At 38.0% G+C, this 4,288-nt stretch overlaps 1 long non-coding RNA gene across 1 annotated transcript; it reads left to right on the top strand.

Moving 5' to 3' along the window:
• Nucleotides 1-1,791: 1,791 nt before the first annotated feature.
• On the top strand, nt 1,792-3,746 carry LOC141816763 (uncharacterized). Its single transcript, XR_012600738.1, has 4 exons — nt 1,792-2,212; nt 2,590-2,869; nt 3,353-3,419; nt 3,525-3,746. It is a non-coding gene; the product is annotated as an uncharacterized LOC141816763 (long non-coding RNA).
• The last annotated feature ends 542 nt before the right edge of the window (nt 3,747-4,288 follow it).

The raw sequence follows: 4,288 nt of genomic DNA, 5'->3' as shown, positions 1-4,288 counted from the left end.
GATTTTGCGGCGGTTATTTAGCGGCGGTTCTTAAAACCGCCGCTATTATCTGTTTTCCCGGCGGTTTCAATTAACCGCCGCAAAAACAAATTTTTAGCGGCGGTTATTTAGCGGCGGTTCTTAAAACCGCCGCTATTATCCATTTTCCCGACGGTTTCAATTAACTGCCGTAAAAATAAATTTTTTAGCAGCGGTTTAAATTTAATTTGCGGCGGTTTAATGATTCGCGGCGATTTAAAATTTAATTTGCGGCGGTTTAAAATTTAACCGCCGCTAAATTTTATTTTCCCGGCGGTTTATTATAACCGCCGGTATATTTCTTTCGACGATTCTATTTTCCCGAACCGAACCGCGGCTCCCTCTCCTTAACCCTACACACCGCGGTTTCTCTTTCACTCCGACGCGTTCGACGCCGCCGAGGTTTCTCTTTCACTCCGACGCCCACCCAATCGCCCTCTCACTCCGACGGCCGCCGGACACCGACACCGCCCTCTCACTCCGACGGCCGCCGGACACCGACACCGCCGTCTTCCTCGCGCACTCCGAACGGAGCCCTAGCCCACGATCGCCCTCTTTCTCGCGCACGAGAGCACGTTAAAGGGATTGCAGGGCATGTTGATTAGCCGATCGAGCTCTTGGAGGAAGAACAGCCAATCATATGTTGGGATCGCGTGTTGGCGTGGGAGAGAAGGAGAAGTGTGTATGTTAAAATGGCAGGACTTGTGAGAAAGCAAAATATGAAGTCCTCCTGCAGCTCTACGTAGCCTTTGGCTTGGCACCTTTGTTGTATGGTATTTTATGTTTCTAGCAATGCCTTATGAAAACATTTTTTTTTGTGTATAAATCTTCATATGAACGTTTTTGTTTATTTACTCGAAGTTTGACAGTTTAGTTCCATATTTAAGTAACTTCTTTATTTCAATTGATTAGGTTAATTGCATTAGGATGATATGTCCACACAATAATCAATTAACATGCTTTGTAGCATCAAATCTTCCTTTTGAGTGCAGCGTGCGAGCAACCATTGGGAGATACAAGAAGGCCTGCAAATGCTCAGGTAACCTAGTTGAAGTCTTGTTCCACTCCCCACACAATACTTAATAGTGTTTGTCTTTTTACCAGTACTACCAGCAGGAAGCATCGAAATTCCGTCAGCAAATCAACCAGTTACAGAGTTCAATTAGGTCCTTAAAAACAAATTATAATTCCTTACTATTCAGTAGAAGCCTGTACATAAACCATTTCCTTGTTCGCCAGGAATTTGCTGGGTGAATCTGTTGGATCCAAGAACCTGCGAGGCATCAAGCAACTTGAGAGAACGTTGGTTTCTCTAGAATGAGTTGGTATTTGCCGAAAAGGGTAATTCACACACAGTATGCTTTTTGTTTTTGATTAATTTACTGTGCAGACTATTTTACTTGTGAATTTTCCTGCACAACATGGTTTTTCATAGGAGATGCAGTTGCAATATGGCAATATGTACCTGAGGAACAAGGTCCACAAATTCTTCCCTTCACTGTGTTTGCACACATGTAGATGGATAATTCACGCAATATAATCTGGAATTCATACCTTTTACAATAATGCTGTATAGGTATCCAATTTAGCATCAAACTCAAAACTCATATGTTAAAGCATTATGAAAAAGGTATGATTTTTTTTGGTTCGGATATACCTTCTCACAATGCATATTTAGTACCAAATAGTAGAATCAAAGCTTACACTCTATTTGAAAAGAAAATAATAATAATAATCAAAGTTCATAATATAATTTAGTAATGCATATTTACATATATAAATTGATAAATAACTTGTTTTGTGACTTGGACAAGCTAAGAACTAATGAAATTAATTAACTACTGAGAGCAGATAACTGATCAACGAGGGAATATCGAGGTATGCGTTCTCCAACTTTTCCCTTTTGTTTTAGCAATAAGGCTCTTCCCATCATTCTATGGGCGCATATTACTGTTTTTTTTTGCTAATGAAATTATAGATTTGTTCAACTGAAAATTGTCTGTGAAACTTCACCCACAAAAACTTAACTTATCGGCAATGGTATTCTATTATGGATGACTTTTTATTTGGTCCAACTGTTTTTCCCCCTCTTCTTATGTTGTTTGATATTACTGTATATTTTCAGTACCATCTTCAACAGACAATGCTTCAATTCCAGTTTCAGAAGCAGTCACAGAAGACCAGATGTCAAAAGGTAGTGTTCCTAAATTAACAAGAGAGATAAATTTTACTTTTACCTACTGATCAGCTAAGTTTGATTTGCTAACAACTAGTGATTGAGCTTATTAGGTGAATCTTATTAATTAGACTTCTGGTGAAGAAGTGAAATTAACGGGATATGGATGTTGGATCAACTCTGGATACGAATGTTTTGATATAGTTGATAGAGAATGAGTAGAACAATTCGACTGCGAAATGGAATCTGAATATTGAAATATTGTTTATTTGTATAGTGTTCTAATTAATAGCCACTGTTTTTGTAGTTTCTTTTTCTTTTCCCATTATATTAATGCAATCTTTGAAAATTTAGTAAGCTATAATTGACTAGAAGATTCACCATGCTTGATGCAGATAAGTGTGATATCTCTTTACTGGAGAATGGATCCCAGATCCTACTGAACCAACATATACCAATCAAAGCTGCAGGTTTATTGAATCTCCTCAGAATTGCATGATGAATGGGCGTCCAGATACAGGATATCTATTCTGGAGATGGAAGCCACATGGGTGTGATGTTCCTCCATTCAGTGCCAAGAAATTTCTGGGTGGTATGCAAAACAAATGTTTGGCACTAATTGGCGACTTAATTTTTCGCAACCATGCACAGTCATTGCTTTGTCTCCTTTCCAAGGTAAACTTTAGGGTGTGTCATAAGCTTCAGACATCAATTTTTTACTCATTGACAAGTATCATAAAGTTTCTGTATAATTCTGTTAGACAACATACATGCAAAACTATTTAAATGGAGAAAGTGAAGAAAATTGGATCCTAATTCTTATCTTAATGATTTTGTTAGTCTCACCTCACCTTGTCTTGGATGAAGGTTGTTATTGTGTAGGTTATCTGAGCAAACTTGTGCTTCCATGGGCTGTCCAAGTCCATCTCTTTTGTTTTATTGCAAATGTTATTTCTTAAGAATAGGTAAAAGTACTGAAAGAACAGTGTCAACATATCACATAATGCTTAAATTTGAGCATCTCCTTGTTTTAAAAGCAGTTTTCTAGTCTCTTTTAAAAGCTTTGATTAGAAATTTGTAGCATGCCATTCACTGGAGAATGCAGTTAAACAGACTTGATGAAAAATTTAAGGACAAATTTGACCTTGGAATTTACAGAGTAAGCTTTGTTTTTCCGGGCAGCAAGTGGCACAGTTGCTGAAGGAGACACTAAAAAGAAAGAAAAGTAAGTTCTTGAAGGTTGACGAAAATTTTATTTTTTGAAATCTTTGGATTTTCCAAATGGACAAGATTTAGTTTGTCTCTTCTAATTTTTTTTTTACTTGTGCAGACATGCCTACTTTACAAGTTTGAAGAGCGCTCCAAAGATGACTACTTTTCAAAAAACAACGAATTTGCAACCTGGTTGAAGGAAAAGAGAGGGATCTATTTCTAGGATTTGACATCTGAGAAAGCTAGAGAGATTTCTCAGTTTTTTTTGTAACCAAACAAAGTTTCAATTTTTTTGTAACCTAAATTCATTGTATTTGACATCTGACAACTTTGATATCCATGTGTAATGATTGATATTTGTTTACTAGTTTTGTAAGAAATTAATGCAAGTAAAATTTTCTATTTATTACAATTTTTGGTTTAATTTTTGTATTTATTTATAAAAATTATCGCAGGCTGAAAAATCTGTAATTGCACACTCAAAGCTTAAACTGCCGGGAAATTATTTTGCGGCAGTTTTAGCAAACCGCCGGGAAACCATTTCGCGGCAGTTTTAGCAAACCGCCGGGAAACCATTTCGCGGCAGTTTTAGCAAACCGCCGGGAAATATTTCGAACCGCCGCAAAAACAACCGCCGGGAAATATTTCAAACCGCCGCAAAACCAACCGCCGGGAAATATTTCGAACCGCCGCAAAAACAACCGCCGGGAAATCTATTTTAGTGGCGGTTATTCCAGCGGTTCTCTAAAACCGCCGCTAAATGGTTTAACGACACCGGTATCAGCGGCGGTTTGGTAAACCGCCGGGAAATGATTTTGCGGCGGTTCCAAACCGCCGCTAAACGAATTTTAAACCGCCGGGAAATCCTTTTTTTCTTGTAGT

This window comes from Curcuma longa, unplaced genomic scaffold, assembly GCF_044706935.1.
Source record: "Curcuma longa cultivar G26 ecotype Majalengka, Jawa Barat unplaced genomic scaffold, ITB_CL_G26_1.1 contig_18077, whole genome shotgun sequence".
In the NCBI taxonomy this organism is placed as follows: Eukaryota; Viridiplantae; Streptophyta; class Magnoliopsida; order Zingiberales; family Zingiberaceae; genus Curcuma; species Curcuma longa.
Note: the sequence above shows the minus strand (reverse complement) of the source record. Positions and strands in the feature narration are given on the sequence as shown.